This window comes from Neopsephotus bourkii, unplaced genomic scaffold (assembly GCF_033783945.1).
Source record: "Neopsephotus bourkii isolate Nb327-2 ecotype Australia unplaced genomic scaffold, CSIRO-AGI_Nbou_v1 NB_1139, whole genome shotgun sequence".
In the NCBI taxonomy this organism is placed as follows: Eukaryota; Metazoa; Chordata; class Aves; order Psittaciformes; family Psittacidae; genus Neopsephotus; species Neopsephotus bourkii.
Window position 1 is genome coordinate 4,496,736 of NW_026901625.1, and position 16,606 is coordinate 4,513,341.

Here is a 16,606-nt window from a genome sequence, read left to right on the forward strand (position 1 = left end):
ACCATAGGGAGCACGTGTCCACAGAGGGAGATCATTTCCCAGCTGGTTTTTTCTTCTTTTGGACTACAAAGAGTGGCTTAATGTTGTGCTCTTCAATGAGAAGCAACTCTTTGCTTGCCTTCACCCACATTCAATCGAGAGCTTTCTGCGCCGCGCTCCCAGCCAAATGAGAGAGGAAAAAAAGCACCTTTGAAGTGGGAGCTAGAACCGGGAGAATCCGGTAGGACAGTTTCAGGAGCATTTAAAGAGCAGCAAAGGAGCCCCAGCCCGTGGGCATACCCTTGCCATACCTGCCAGCTCTTCCCTAGCTGGATGCATATTCTCAGTTCAAAATGGTTTTGGCAGGACCCAACACTGTGGATATCCAAAACAATGGCAGTATCCACAGGCAGGATTACTACAGTTTTGGTGTAAAAGCGTGTTGCATGCCATTTTGCATTCAGATGTGTTCCTGTAATTACATGTTCAGCAGAAGTCCTGGGAGCTAATGTTTTTCTCCGTAAAATTAATTGGGGAAACCTAACTGCAAAACGTAATGATGGAATATTGAGGAAATTCATTCTAATTGGCTGTTATTTAGGCTTTATTTTAAAGCCCTGCCACTGCTTTCATCAGTAATGCAGTTTGCTGAATCACTTTATAAGGCGCAAAGAGCCATAGTTGAATGATCATCATCTCACAATTAAATTTACAAGGACTAGAGATTTCATTAGTATTAGACTCCAAGAGACAGATGCATCATTTTATGAACACAGCAAAGTTGTTTTTCCAAAGCTAATAAAATGATAAAACTAAAGGTCTGTCTCCATCCTCAGAGATGTTCAAAACATGACTGGGCACAGCCCTGAGCAATCTCATCTGGCTTTGGCGTTATCCCTGCTTGGAGCTGGGCACACCAGAGAGGTTCTTTCCAATCTCATTTGGTTTTTATGATGCTGTATGTTACTGCTTTCATACCTCAGAATATAGCTAACTCGTGAGAGCAGTGGGCTGTGTGAACTGGAGCTGCTCTGCCAGCCCAGGGCTATTTTGCAGCTATTACTTCCCAGGAAATTCCTGATGCTCAACTCTGTTTTCCTCTCAGTCGTTGGACTACAAACTCCACTCAAGTCAGTGAAGCGACACTGCCAAATTATAAGAAGAGAAAGGAAAATCAGACTTATTGGTGTAATTGGTGTTGCTCATAACCAGCACTTTCGGGAGCTCAGTGAGGTTCCCTCCTTCACAACTGGATGTTGTTCTCACCTCCAGTCCAGTTTTTATTCTTTCATTCTAGGGAGGTATTCTTAAAGGCATGTTTTAAACTGCGATGCCCTCTTCGATGAGCTGGATTCCTGTTTCTTGCTTATTTAAGAACGAAAGTAGGGTGTACCCCCAATGATAGGGACAAGGGCAGGTCCTCAGCATGTAGCACATGCCCTGCATTACAGTGCTGGTGAATGACTGAGGAGGGAAGGGCCATAGCTAGCAGCACCTTTAGCTCTGCCGGCAGCAGAAATCGAAGCGGTTGTGGCCTGATTTGTGAGCAGGACACACAACCATGTAAATAAATACCACACTTGTTTGTCCTGGGCTTAGCAGAGCTTTTTGGTCTATTTTCTCATGAATGCTTTGTTTTGTTTTGTGTATGTACAATCCAACCCACCCCAGCATTTCAGAAGCCTCATGGACGAGTAGAAGGCAGTAGGCAGTTTTATTCCTCTCTGACCACACACTAGTTTGAAACCAACTCAGCCTACCAGTCCATAGCTATACAGTGTATTCTGTAAGATACAGGTATGTGAGAATAATGTATCAGAGTTTTGTTTTGGCTGTACTGTATGTATTTGCTTCATTGGAAAAGCTGAAATCAATAAAAATTGCTGGAATTTCTTCAAGCTTCCCCGTTTGAATAGTTTTATTTTGTTTCTCTTGCCAGTGTTAGGAAAGAATAAAATATCTGTATGATGGTTTGTAAAAGCCTGTTAGCTTCCAGCAGTGATCAGACTGGGCTGCTCTGTCTTATGCCAGTCTGAGTAATGAAGCTTTAAATCCCATTTCCTCCATGTATGTGAAAATGCTCTTACTGTTTATGGCTTATTCTTCTGACTTCAGCTAGTTGTTCCTTTAGCTCCTTTTTGGCACATTTTGAATGGTTTATGCTGAACCTGGCAAAGGTTATGATGTCTTTCCTATTTTTGTCTTCAGCTTTTTGAAAGACACCTTCTGATAAGGTGACACCTTAACCAGGCCAGCTCCCTTCTGCCCTTCCTCCAGGATTCCTTATTGGTTGGGGATGCTGGGATTGTGTTTCAATATGATGAGCACAGTCCACATTGCCTGTAAAGTATAATTGTCCCTTTCTTTTTCCCATAACAAGCACTACCCTGTAAGTCCCCCTTTTGGAAGATGAGCACTGGATATTTAGGCTTTTGCTGATTCAGATGTTGATGTTATGGGGCAGCTCTACAAGCATAAGGTTTGAGGCCAGACTTTTCATGCTAATCAGGACAACATTAATGCTGCATCTGCTCTGGGGACTGCCCAGCCTGCTCCATGAAATTGCCATCAACAGCATCTAAGAATTTGGTCTCTGCATCACATCCTGCAGTAACATAAGCCCAGCCTAATGGGGATGGCAGGATGTGCAGGATGCACTGAAGGCTTTGTACTTCCAGTACTGGGGAGCACTGCAGTATATAAGTGCCAGCTTTTACAAAAGAAACAAGGAAGCAGCATCCTCTTGATCTCCTTCAGAAGAAAGCCCTTCAAAGCAGAAACCTGGCAAAGGGGAAGGTGATTTCGGTTTTAGGTTTACTCAAGGCAAGGCTGAGGACTAACTCTTACCACTGACAAGTATCTTAGGCTGTGAATCCTCTTCATATCAGACAGGCTTGTCACAGCCTGTGCATCCATGCATGGAACAAGGGACAGGCATCACCCCATGCCACGCTGCTCAGAGCTCTTTTCCAGGACCTCTTCTGAGGTCTTTGAAAGGTGGGCAAGCACTAAAGGGTTCAGCACAAAGGCAAAGCACCCAAACCCCAACGTCGGAGCCAGGTTTACAGCAGCACTGCAAAATCAAAACTGCGTTGGCAACTGGGAGCATTCCTTACCTAAGCTGCTTCTAAGCCACAGTGCAGCAGGCATACCTGCAAGTGGTTTTCAATGAAACACCTAAGCATTTGTCTTACAAAAGTCCATTAAGGAGCAGTGTATCCAGAACCCCTTGGGAGGGTTAAATGTTGTTATCTCATACATAGTACAGATGTCCATCCCACAGCTTCTTCAGGCATAAATCACATCTGAGAAAGGTCCTATAAATTACAGGCTAGAAGAGCAAGTTCAGCATAATAAAGAGTGTCTAAAACTAATACAGATGAGTCCTACCTCCATATTCTTGAGTGGGCTCTCTGGACACTGAAGAAGGGCAGGATATGTCAGCATAGCTCTCAGCAGGTCTCCAGTTTGGAAATCAAGAGTTGCTCAGCAATGGAGCTGATATAGGACTATGTGCTTGGATCCATTTGCAGCATGTAAAACGAATACCAAGAAACGAGCATGTCTTTTTATTTTGGGATCTGTACCCTCTGTATGAACACATAAGAAAAGCCCATTTTTGGACAGGACAGTCAGTAGACACACACAAAGACCACAGGGCAGTTTGCAAGAAAAAGGGCAGACCCTGCTGCCCCTTTTCAGGTCCATGAAACCTTCCCACAGATCCCAGGCATACCCAACATTCCCAAGCCATACCCCAGAGGATCACCACTTCCCATCCAACAGCAGTTCCCAATTCCACAGCACAGCCATCACATTGCACTGTGCAGGGCATCCTTAGGGAGCACCAAGCCCAACCCACACACCGCAACAGCACCAACGACCCCACGGTACCAACATCTCCTGCTGGGACACCCCTAACAAAGCTCCTCTATCTCGGTTTCCCACATGCTGGGTGAGGTCACCCCAAGCAGAGGCATTGCTGTGGCATCCCGGCCCCACGGGAGGACACGTGGCAGCCCATAACCAGAAAGCCCTGCCCCATGAAAGCAAGGCATATGCAGAAGAGGTTCAGCATATGCATGGCACCCACAGCCCAAAGCCCCCACAGCGCTCATGCACCCACACCCCAGGGCATCTCCACCATAGGAGCCAGGGGCCTGGGTCAGGAGCAAGCACAGGGAGTGACTCATTCCCTACTCACCTTCCCTGTAACGTGCATGACTTTGTGCTCCTCTGCCTATAACCCTCATTTGTATCTTTCCCACAGTTATGTGTCCCTGCAGATTTAATCTTGCCAAGCACAGATGCTGTTACCTATCCAAGGCTGTACTCAGCCCCTTCCTCGCTGCTTCCTAAGCTTGTCTTTCTCTTGGAGAAGCCTTTTGATGGACTCCTATGAGGCATCCCCAACACAGGGCCATGTCCACTTTGTCTAACAACAGGAGGTCTCTCCTTTGCACTGCTGGGATGCAGGAAAACACTGAAGCTCTACCTGAGCCTTCACAGCATATTCTCCTCCATCAGGGTGGGTGAAGCAGTGACATCCAGAGCAACACTTCCTGGGTTAAGGAAACTGCGTGCAGTTTGTCAGGATGTGGGATGCTGACCTCATCATACTGGATGCCTTCCAGTATCTGAAGGGGGTCTATAAGGCTGCTGGGGATGGACTCTTCATTAGGGACTGTAGTGGATCTAAGGAAGAAGTTCTTTCCTTTGAGGGTGGTGAGGCACTGGAATGGGTTGCCCAGGGAAGCTGTGAATGCTCCATCCCTGGCAGTGTTCAAGGCCAGGTTAGACAGAGCCTTGGGTGCCATGGTTTAGTGTGAGGTGTCCCTGCCCATGGCAGGGAGGTTGGAACTGGATGATCTTAAGGTCCTTTCCAACCCTAACTATTCTATGATTCTATGCTCACACTGAGCATCCTTCATTTGTCTGAGCCCCAGTGATGCTTCTCCAGCTCTGTCTCCCATTACAGCCCTCTGCAACTTGTTAATCTCATGCAGTAAAGGCTTTGACAAGAGGGTAATTACCTTCCTACTGCCACCCTCCTGTGCACTCATTCTGTGCTGAGATGACCAGCTGTGAGCACTGCTCAGCACTGTCGTACCCACTCACAGAGCCTGCAGGAGACCCTCCTGAGCCTGGTTTCTCCATTGACCTTCTGCATTTCTGCAGATGAGGAGCAAAGCATTTGCAATGCCCCTAGTCTCTCAGCAGTGAATGCCCCCTCCCTGCCTTCCCAAGGCAGTGCAATGGGAAAAGCAGCAGTGAGACCTTTCCAGAAGAGATAAAGCTGTTGGTTCCTGGCACTGCAAAACCCAAATACTTTCCCAGAGAACCAGAGTTCCTCCCTGCTTTCCCTGGCACTTCTCGCCACAAAAACCCTTATAATTGCACTGCGGGATCTTACCTAACAGATCTGAGCTCGGGCAATAACTGTAACTGCTTTTGGGTCCTGAGGCCAAGTTTCAATCTGAGAGATGACCCAGACTGGGTGCTGTACAATGAAGTATAGCAGAGATTCGCTTTGTGCATCTTATTGCTTTCTTCCTTTATGTTTTCTATTCTTTCCCCAGGAAGCTTCTTTATCTCACAGTACAGGTAACTCCTGCTTCACCCAACAAGGATCTCTCCTGGCAGAACAGGAAAATCAGTCTCATTGTGAGCAGGGCTGAAAGAAATGCTCAATAAAAGGTAAGGGAGAGACTGGAGATGATCTGAGTGTGTGTTCCACCCTGAGCTTTCTGCAGCATGTTTTACACACGATGAAAACTGATTGTTGTATCCCATCAGGAGATGAGAGACAGCCATGGAGGGGGAAGGTGCTGGCTTAGCATCAGAGCAGCACCACCGGCAGGGTCACAGGGAGACTCTGTATTTCCCAGGCAGCAGCACACCTCCTAAATGGCTCCTGTCATTTTTGTCTGTGCAATGAGAAGCTGGCTGTGCCTACCCCAGTTTATTGGTTTAATTTATTCAAGGGTCATCCAGAAGTGACATGGAAATGATTTCCTATAGGATGAAGGAGTTAAGGAGCCAGGAGAAGGGGGAGAGGGCTCAGGCGAGTGTTGATGCTGGTCAAAGCCATGACTGCCTGGTACATGGAGCAGAGCCCGCACCCATTGCCATGCCCCTGGAGCCTCCTGGGTGATGCAGCAGCATCACTGCAGGGCTCAGCCACCGTGGGAAAGTCAGTGGAGCCACGGCACATCCCGGCTCAGGTGAGTCAGAGCCGCACCTTGCTCTGAGCAAGGAGGCAGCAGAGCCCCGAGAGGCACCCAGGAAAAGGCAGAGCACAAGAGGGTGCTTTGTACCCATGGTGGGGCTCGAAAACCCATCCCCACACCTGGGCACTGGAGCTTCATCCCAGTAAAAACACGGGTGAGGCTGTGAGCTGGAGCGTGGCAGCCAGTGGGAGAAGGAGAATGGATGGAGGAGATTTTCCCAAGCATAGCAGGGAAAGACTGACAGTGACTGGCGGGTCTCCAGCAGGCAAGAAAGGGAACGGGATGAGCAGTCACCATTACTCATGGGCAGGTAGCTAACTGCTCAGCTTTGCCCTGGGAAGGGTCAAACAGAGCCCAGTGCTGGAAAAGCCAAGACCATGGCATGTGGGAATATCTCCTCCATGACTCCTCTAAGCTCTGTTCCTGTCACAGCCCTCCTCCCATGGAGCACACCCCAGCATGAACACGCTCTGCAATGCCCAGAAACCGAGGCTGGGGAGCTGGGCCACACATCTGATGCTTGGCAGAGAGATGGAAACTTTTCATCTCCATTCTCAGTTGGAGGGACAGGAGTGATGATGGGGGACACATGCGATGCCATGCAGCCCTATGGCTGAGAACAGCGATGTGAATCTGTTCTGGCAGCAGCAGAGCTGAGGTGCCTTCCATAAGCTATCCAAAGGGGAATGCAGCCTTCCTAGGACTGGTTCAAGGGCAGCATCTCCATGGCCTCCAGTGCAAACCCAGACTGAGCACCCATGTGGCACAACCTGAGGCCAAACCCTAAGGAGGAGCCAGTCTAAAACAGCTGGTGTCTTCAGGTTTCATTTAGCAAGATGCTTCAGGGACAATACCCACTTTTCACTGCGCCTTTCCATCCTTACTTATGGATGTCTCACTGGACTGTTCCTCCTGCCCAGCATGACCAGGAACATGAGGATCCCCTGCCCGGAATGCTGTCACCACCCAGTCACCCTCCTTTAGGACCACAGAGAGCAGAGGAGCTTGGTACAAGCAGAGACACGAGGGCTGGCATCATGACAGTCTCTCTCTAGGGCTCCAGCCTGGGTGGGATGCGTATCTCCTGACCTTCTCCTTCAACATCTTAGGCCCATCTAGGAGTGAGTTTATTGCATTTACAGGTGCATATTTTGCACCTTGGGTACCTGTCCTGCTGTTGTTTGAGAGGGTCTCAGGCCATTAACACGTGGTTCCTGCTTCAGTGCTGAGCTGGCTTCACAGCACCCTGCAGGCACAGATCCTGGGGAGCTTGCTGTGCCTCTTCCTTCCCAGAAATCCTGGCACAGAACTCCTACATCACCTTAGGTGCTCTGAGATACCCCTGGGTACCTGCTGGCTGCTGGAAGGGCTCAGGATGCACATCACTGATCAGGAATCTGCCTCCAGCAGAAAACCTCGTGTCCCTGGGAGACAGCCCAAAATCTGAGCTTTCGTGTCTGAACCCAGATTCTTGCTTTCAGCATCCTGCCAAGGAACCAGGCTGTTGGCTGCAGACAGAGCTTGGCACCCACTAAAACCAAACTACACATTTAGGGCCTTAAATTTCATTCACTAGGAAAGGGCTGCCCAAAGCCAGCGGTGATTTTACATCATCCTCTGGCTCCAAGGTGCAAACCTGGAATGGTTTAGTGGGATTTTCACAAAGGGTGAGAGAACTCAGAGCATCCGAATGCTCACATAGCTTTTAAAGTCATCTTGAGGATCTCCAAGCATAACTTGCTCAGCCCAAGTTTGCCAGCAGTGATAGTGGTGGTGCAGCAAGGGGTACCCTGTGCCAGGCTGCTGGCATTGCAGAAGGAAAGGCTCTACCATCGCCTCCCCTCTAGCTATGGGCAGCTATCATTTGCCAACACCTACCTCATCTGCACGGTTTTGCAGGGCTTGCAGGGCAGCTTCCTTGCTTTTATCTTGTTTTTAAGCTGCCAAACACCAGCTCTCCACAAACTGAGCTGAACAACCACATCTATAAAGTTTTCCTTACCACCCTGGCCTTCATTGCTTGTTCCCTGTTGGCAGAAACCTCATAGGATCAACCCATCCTCCCCATGGCAGATTAAAACTGGACACTGAAGTCTAAGGTAGTTGCTCTGGGTTCCCTTCGAAGCTAGTGGAGAGAAATAGTGTGGTTCACCCCATCATCAGACAGGGAGGGAAGGAGGGGCAAATTAATGATTTGCTATTTCCACTGCTGATTCAGGAAGTCCAGATTGAGATAAGTGATGCTCAGACACTGGTAGGTGGCCTGAATCTCACCTCTTATCTTTTGTGAGTGCCCATACACAGAAACACCCACTCCAATGCTGTATTGCAAAGGGACAATCTTCTTTCTAGGATGTCAAACCCCAGACCCTCCCTCCCACCCTAACTCCTCCTACCCCTGTGTACCCTGTCTCTGTTCACCACCCACTTCTCTGGTGTAACCAGTCTAATAAAGCTCTTCTAATCCTAAATCAGCCACATGAGCATACCCTAAATGCCACCTATGCTACCCAACCTGCCACCTACACTTCCCAAAGTGCTCTACCCCCCAGGATGGGGTAGCAAACAGCACATTCCTTGTGTCTTTCTGATGTAATCATGAACCTGGTTTCAGACCAACAAAGAGGGTGAAACAGGCAGAAGCTTTGCAATGCTGCTGCAAACCCGTGCTGCAACCCACCGTTAGAGATAAGTGATGGCCATCACCACTTCTCTGACAAACCCACCTCCTGGGGTCATGAAGCCACCCAGGACGTTCCCTTTCCTTGATTTGCAAGCAAAAGTCTGAAGAGAAAAGCTTGACATCCTCAGCACCACCCATGTGCTGGAGGGTAAGGCACCTTTAATGGTTAGGATTAAGAGGGCTTCACTGTAAATAGCTGGGCTCTCTGACTCATGTTCATAGCTTGGTTCGTTTTGTTCACCCTTGGAAGGAAACCCTTCTAAGTGAATTTCCTTTGTGATTTGTGCCTGCTTTCACTGTATATGGTTGCACACAAAGTAATGCAAAGAAAGGCTTGCGTGGCAAAAGAATGCTTCATCTGATTGGCCAGCCTTGCCTTTTCTGGTAGTGCTTTGACCCCCCAAGTGAGGGTTGGAAATGGTGCCAGTAGCCTGCAAAGGCAATGCAAATGAGACATCTCATTCCCCGAACAGGGGTATGGTGAATCCATCCCTTGTGGCCAGCAACACAAGGAAACACCTCACTGACTTGTACAAAGGTGAGTGCTGGTGGCTCAGCAAGGGGAGATGCTACCAGGTGAAACCCGAAGGTAGGAAGTGAGCACCAGGTGAAAGCAGTTGGGTATTTCATTTACATTTGTGTCATGGGAGCTCTTCTCTCACGTGTGTGTGTGTGTGTTTGTGTGCAGGCACATGCCTGAGGGATGAGGCTCATCGCTCAGCCTGGCCTTTTCCCACGGACTTAAGAGCTTGTGGTAGTGTTGGAGCACATTCAGGTCAAGCTGGAGACAGGCTGGAGGTCTGCAGTGTGATCAGGGCAACCCACATGGACTCTTCTCCTACAAAACAGGTGGGTGTTTATGCTCATGGTCTTGAATTCAATAAGAGGCTCAGTTTTGCATGTGAGGCCATTGCACTGGAGCCACAGGGCTCCATTCCTTGCAGCAGGCCACATCACTGCATGCACCAGCTTAGGAAATGCCTCTGGCCAGATCCCCAAATTGCCAGACACACAACTAGTGACCAGCTATGTAGACAGAGCTGTTCTATGTATTGTTCTCCACAGGGCATGGCAGCAGTCTGGCCAGGATGGCCTTTGCAGACACAATAATAATGCTTCTAATATTGGCTTCTCTTTGAATGTAACCAGACACACATAAGCTGCTTTGTGAAGACAGATGCTAATTCACCTCGTTCATAACCTTCTGTGCTGTTGAAGTTTTACTCCTCCATAAAGATTTCAAGTTCTCATATGCTGAACTCGACCCCTAGTACACTCAGATCACATATTAAAAAACCCATTGGCCTCATTCTTCCTTCTTGCATCCAAGTGGAAACTAGTAGGAAGAAGACTGAAATGAATAGTCCAAATTCCAAATGATCATGTATCCTGCCAGGGTAGGGCTAAACGTCAGTCACTGGCTATTATCAGTAGAGGGATGCTAACCCATCCCACTCTGCCTGGCTGGTGCTAAGGAGCTTTAGTCTGAAGAGGCATAGAGCTGCACTGGATAAGGACAGAACTGGGTGTGTGGACACTTCAGCTTTTAGCACTGTTAAGCATCTCGGGCTGAGCCTGGACTTCATTGCTCTGTCACAAAAAGACAAAGATTGCAGATAATGAGCTAATAACACTTCACTTTCCCAGCCTGCTTTGCATCTTCAAAGCGCTCCTCAAGAACAAACTAATTAACTGTCCAGAGCAGAAGCTCATGACTAAGAGCTGAGAAACCCCGTGAATCAACCCGCTTGCAACAGCTCTCTGCAGGTTTGAGTGAAAACTCCTTTTGGAGGAAGGTCTGTTCACTGCCCCGACGGGTCACACCGATCCCCAGCCACATTCCAGGGCTCTGAGCCTTGCGGATGGACCCAGCCCAGGAGAAGCCCCAGTGACTTCAAAAGAGCAACAGCTTGACAGGAATGCCCCAAACCCAACCGTGTGGCTTCCTCTTTTTAATCTGCATGGGTGCTTGAAAGTGCTGAGCTAACAGTCCCTTGGCAAAGCTCATCCTGATCCGCTCAGGAAGACTTTACTTGCAAACAGCCTTTTTCCAAGACCATTAATCCAGGAAGAACCAGGGTCTGTTAGTGCAGAGTTAACTTTCCTTAACGTAACCCTGGGTGCTGTGGACCTGGCCTTGGAGCTGTGCCTCCAGCTTACAGAGTTGTGTTGAAGTCCCAGCTCAGCTATTCCTTGCTTTGGGCAAATTATTTGCTTCCACAAGAATGTGACTTCTCTTGCAGGTCCTTGGCTTTTGGGGAGCATGGGTCACATTTACCTTAGCAAAAGAGAGATGAGAACGTCATGGGTTTTTCTATGGGTAAAATGAACTCGGAGACCCAGCCCTCTGGAAGAATGTAGGCATTTCAAGCCAAGAATTTTGCCTTGGAAACTCCTGCGTAGCTGCTTCTATTTCCACCAGGAAACATCCCTGCTCTGCCTCTGAGGCACAACCTTTACAGGACAGACCGAATTAAGCCCAGTTTCCCCTCATCCTCTGCAGATTTCAGCCCACAGGTTGTGGGGGACTGCTGGGGAGGAAATGCAGCTGTGGGGCTTGCTAAAGGGTGAGAGCCTCACCACATCCCAGGACACGCTTCAGGGGTGCCAGCCCCATCTCGCAACACCTCAGTCCCAGGGATGCTGGGATGTCAATGTACAATGTCCCCACTGTAACACAGGCATCCATCCCACCCGGTGTGCCGAGGACCTTGCAATGAAGCAGTCATTGCCCCTCTGCTTTGCCCAAGGTGTTAAAAAGCCCAGTTCGAATCTGCAGCTTCCACTAAAGGATTGAGGTGCCTCAGGGAAACCTTTCTAGAGCTGAAGCTCTCGCATTAAGAGGCAACGCTTATGGGCCAAATGCTTCTCCATAGAGCTCAGGGCCAGGTTTCCAAAATATCTGTCTTGGGACACTAAGGTCTGGGAAAAAATCCATGGATGAGTTTTGTCTTCATGAAACACCCAGGGTTGGTATTCATGCTATGCCCCATGGAGCCACCCACAGCTGAGACACAGAGCAGACAGTGATTGCTGCCCTTTGGTCCCTCACCTGGTTTGTGGGCAGAAGTTCTGGGGACTTTTGCATCGTTTTTCTTTCTTTCTTTCCCCAAAACACAGTTCCTCCCATGGGTGTGTGTGTGGTAGGTTTGACCTGCCCTTAGCACAAGGGCCTGCAAGCTACACCTGGGATTTCCCTGAAGCCACTGAGAAATGCCAATAACATCCAAAATCCTTTAGCTGCTCTTCCTTTGCAATGATAATGTTTGGATGGCTGGAGTTAATCACAGGGCTTAGGAACTTACAGGACTAATTGCCCCATTGAGCAAACAATCAGGAGCTGGTTCCCATCCTGCTGCTGTGAGCTCCTTCCAGCCAGGACCCCGTCCTCTTGGCTTTGCCCTGCCAGGTCACCCAACATTGAATCACCCTTTGGAGATGTTGATCTCTGCCCCCTGCCAGGGGAGAGATGGAATTTAAACCAGGAGATGAGCGCATCCGCTGAGCATCACTGTGAGCTGGGATGAATCTGGACCCACAGAGCCTGGTTTACATCGTGTGGCTGGAGGAGCAGCAAGTTGAGCCCTGGATGAAGCTTATGGTTTCCAGGGATCCTGCTGGGAGACCTGGAGCTCTGCAATGCTGACATCTCCTCCATGCTGCGGTTGCTCCACCATGGAGCAGCCAATCCAACGTGGCATCCATGGAGCACCAAGGAGGGTGATGGGGATCTCCCCGAGATGCTCAGCCTAAGAAAGGAGATCAGTCCTCCTGGAAGGGCCTTTGGGCACCTCTTCCAGCACCCAGAAATGCTTCTTAGTCTCTGCCCAGGACGATTCTGCTTGCAGTTATATCAAAGTGTTTGAAACAGTGGCCTGAACAAAAACTTTGTGGTGGAAAAACCTCCCAAAGCCAAATGCTCCCTTTCCAGAATATGTTGGTGCAAAAAAAAAACCCAATCAGCATAATTTGAGCCTTACAGAACTGACTCGAATCTCATGTTGTGTCAATCTCAGTGTAAGGTGTGGCGTGGCACACGGCTGACACACCGACAGCTCCTAGCGTAGTAGCACCGCACCACCTGAGAAGTGAGAATAATTGCTCTATTTTTACAGCTAATCAGCAGCATCTGGTTCACAGTGGAAGATCAAAGTTCCCTGGGATCAAAGTGCTCCATCTTTGTCAGGATATCAAAGCCAGATTTATTGCTCTGTGACTGGGTTTGTTTACGGGTGCAGATAAAAGGGACGAGCTGCTCACAGCACTTCCGAAAGCAGGAGAGCGCTGTCAGTGGAGTGATCTCAATATTGCACCATGCCGCAATCTAAAGCATCAGTTGTAGCACTGGCGTTATAAATCAGCGTCACATAAAGACAGCACTGAAGGCTGAAGCTCAGCTGGGGTTAAAAATCAGAGCTCAAAGCCATCTCCTATCAGACTAAGGAGAGATAGGAACTTGAATCTTCCACCTCGCCAGCAAGTGCTGTAACCTCCGAGATAAGGGATGTGTTGCCTTCCTCTGCTGCTCTTCCCTCCTCCTCTGCGTCCTTTGTTTAAGACTCAGCCTCAGAGGCAAGCTGGGTAAAAACCCATTTACACCATGCAGGTTGCTGAGCTGCTCAGCAGCATCAGGCTTCATCAGCATGAGCCCAGGCAGCCGCACCATGCGGGCTGGTTGCAATGATTAGGTGGTTGTGGTGGCTTCTTGGGATTAGGAAGTGGTGGTGGCATCTCAGGGCATGGATCAGGCACTCATGGGTCTGGCAGTGCACTTGAATCATCTGCAGCAGAGCAGCTTCTTGCATATTTATTTCATGCAAGAAGACAAAGAGAATTGCTGTGTAATGAGGACCTTCCCAGGCGTGGGTCATGACAGGTCTGAAGGCAAAGCCTCCAAGCTCACACTTCATCTCTCCATCTCTTTCTGAAGATACCTGGCCTCAAAAGGGCAAATGTGGGGCTCTGGGACTCACCTTCTAGGGGTTTCCCCAGAGGTGATATCATGCAGCTCTGATGCTTAGCATTGCCTTTACCGGTCATGTACCTTATGGATCCAATGCTTGGCAAAGGGCTGATCACTGTCTCAGCATCGCTGTGCTCCTGCTGGTGGTTGCTGCCCTTCACCAAAGAGCATAGTTTACACCAAGGACTTCAGCAGAAACCTGGGCATGAGCGCACATGCAAAAGCAGTGATTCAGACATCACCAGGAAGCTTATTTTCCTTCCACTAAGTGCCAATAAAATACTGCTTCCAGACAACAGCTAAAGCCTCTTCCTTTCCATCCCAGAGCATTGCTGCCTGCTTTGTCAGCGGCACTTGTCTCAAGGACATGGGTCATTGCGTAGATGCTAAGCTGCTTGTGGCTCATTAAAGACTTCATTGATGATTTAACACATCTGTGGAATCAGCACAAACCGTGGATGACTTTAGCCAATTAAAGGCAATTAATTGATACCTATGAATTAGCTGCTATAGGCAGTGATGTACAGGGTTAAAATATTAAATGAAACCTAAAGTTTATAAGGCATTTAAAAATAATCATTAAAAAAGCCTTGCTAACGTCAGATGCTTGCAGGAGCAAACGGACCTGCCCTGCAGGGAGGTGCTGGGGAGGCCCATCACACAGCAACACGATGGCTTGGGACTCGGAAGATGGGAGCTCCAGGTCTGGAAGGTGTTTCCAAAACCGAACATTTACACCCTGTTTCTCTCTTTCAAAACACATCCTGTCGTTAGGCCCAATGTGCAAACCATCAGAGGTTGAACTGCTTCATTTTCTGCAGTCTTTTCATAGAATCATAGAATGGCTTGGGTTGGAAGGGGACTTAAAGACCATTTAGTCTCTAATAGAGGAGACTAATAGACTAATAGAGTCCTCTAATAGAGGAGTGTCAAGTAGAAAACCCAAAAGGACCTTGGCATCCTGCGCTGCACAGTGTGGGACTCAACCTGATCCCTGTGCAGTGTTTCGGCTGAGACACCAGAACTGCCCTTGAGTGGACACTGTTTTCATGCTCTGTGCTCCAGACAAGCTGCTCCTCAAAGGACCACAGAATGAAGGATGTTAGCATGCAACAGCAAAAGGTGCAACATGCTAGAGGATGCCACACCTGATAGCTCCTGGAGGGAAGATGCCCTGCTAGGGACAGACACAGCTCTCTACCCTTCATTCTGCACTCCAGAAGGTGCTGGTGCTTTGGCCTGGCATCCAGAGGTTCTGCTGCCCATGGGGACATTGAGACCACGCTGCAGTGCTGCGGGGCACCAGCGCACTGCAGATCTCCACAACAAGCTGGCACTGCGAGGTTGTTAGCACCCTGCAGGACCCTTCGAGACCTGCTGCCAGGGGTCCTCACTCCGCAGCGCACAGCAGCATGCCCAGCCCCTGATAAGTCTTAACTCATCCATTTGAGTGCCCTTTTGGTACTTAAAAGGTGTCTATGAGAAAGATGGGGAGAGACTTTCTAACAGGGTCTGTTGCAACAGGATGAGGGGGGGTGGTTTTAAACTGAAAGGCTGCGTGTGAGGATAAAATCCTTTACAGTGAGAGGGGCAGAGGTTGCCCAGGGAGTGGTGGATGCCCCATCCCTGGAGACATCCCAGGCCAGGCTGGTTGTGCTTCTGAGCAACCTGCTCTGGTTGAAGATGTCCCTCCTCATTGCAGGGGGGGTTATGGATGAGATGAGCTTTAAGATCCCTTCCAACCCTATGGTCCTATAGCAGAGGGTTTCTCCGCGGTGCCCGGGCGCGGAGGGGATGCCGGTGGCAGGGCTGGGCGCTGACTCAGCTCCGCTGGCACGGCTGTGCCACCGGGGCAGGTTTCGGGCCCGGCGCAGCGGGAGCCGGGCTGGCGGGGCTCCAGCGCACTGCCGGGACAGGCATCGCTGTGGGAAGCAGGGAGTGTCTCCGTGCCCGCACCCTTGGGCGCTGCCGGCCCCGCAGGGATGGGCAGAGCGGCTGCGGGGCCGCACCGGGCACCGGTGCTGCTGGGGAGGTGTTGAGGGTGGGAGCCTGGGGAAACGGGGGGGGTATTTCCCAGCCGGACACCGCTTTGTGCCCTGAGCGCTCCGCTCTCCCCGGACCTTAGATCCAAGCTGAACTGCCCCTGTTCCAGTTTGACCCCATCACCCCTTGTCCTATCGCTGCCCTCCTCCAGCACCCTTGTAGCCCCCTTCAGACACTGGAAGCTGCTCTGAGGTCTCCACGCAGCTTCTCTTCTCCAGCCCCAATGTTCTCAGCTTTTGTACAGGAGATGCTCCAGCCCCTCCTGATCCTCGTGGTCCTCCCTCATCTCATTAAGGCATCAAGTTCATCCCTCCCCACCTCGTTTTTGAGGCCTGTTTGCCCTCCACTTGCTGCCTTACCAAAGCTGAGGCTTCCCAGAGGTATGTTCCCCAAAACCTGATGGCATGTGTTGAAGCAGGCACAACAAGTCATCATCCAACCCGCAGCACAAGGGAGAAACCTTCAGGATGCTCACACCTCACCGGGTCTGGGACAGAGAGGCCAGGCAGCCCCAGCAAGAGGGGAGACAAAACGTCTTACCAAGGGACAAGAACCCTTTAAAGGTCAACCATCCTCTGCACCTATTCCTTCCCCTCTGCTCTGGAAACACCTCACAGATGAGGTTTAACTGCATGGGACAGCGTGCCGCAGGAAATGGTCATGCAGTCCAGATCCATGCAGCAGGAACTCAGGATGATGCAGCTGATG

The 16,606-nt window shown here is 49.8% G+C and overlaps 1 protein-coding gene across 4 annotated transcripts in view; it reads left to right on the forward strand.

Moving 5' to 3' along the window:
- IGFN1 (immunoglobulin like and fibronectin type III domain containing 1) overlaps positions 1–16,606 on the forward strand; it is a 212,574-nt gene that overhangs the window by 88,551 nt on the left and 107,417 nt on the right. The gene's annotated exons all lie outside the window — the stretch shown is intronic.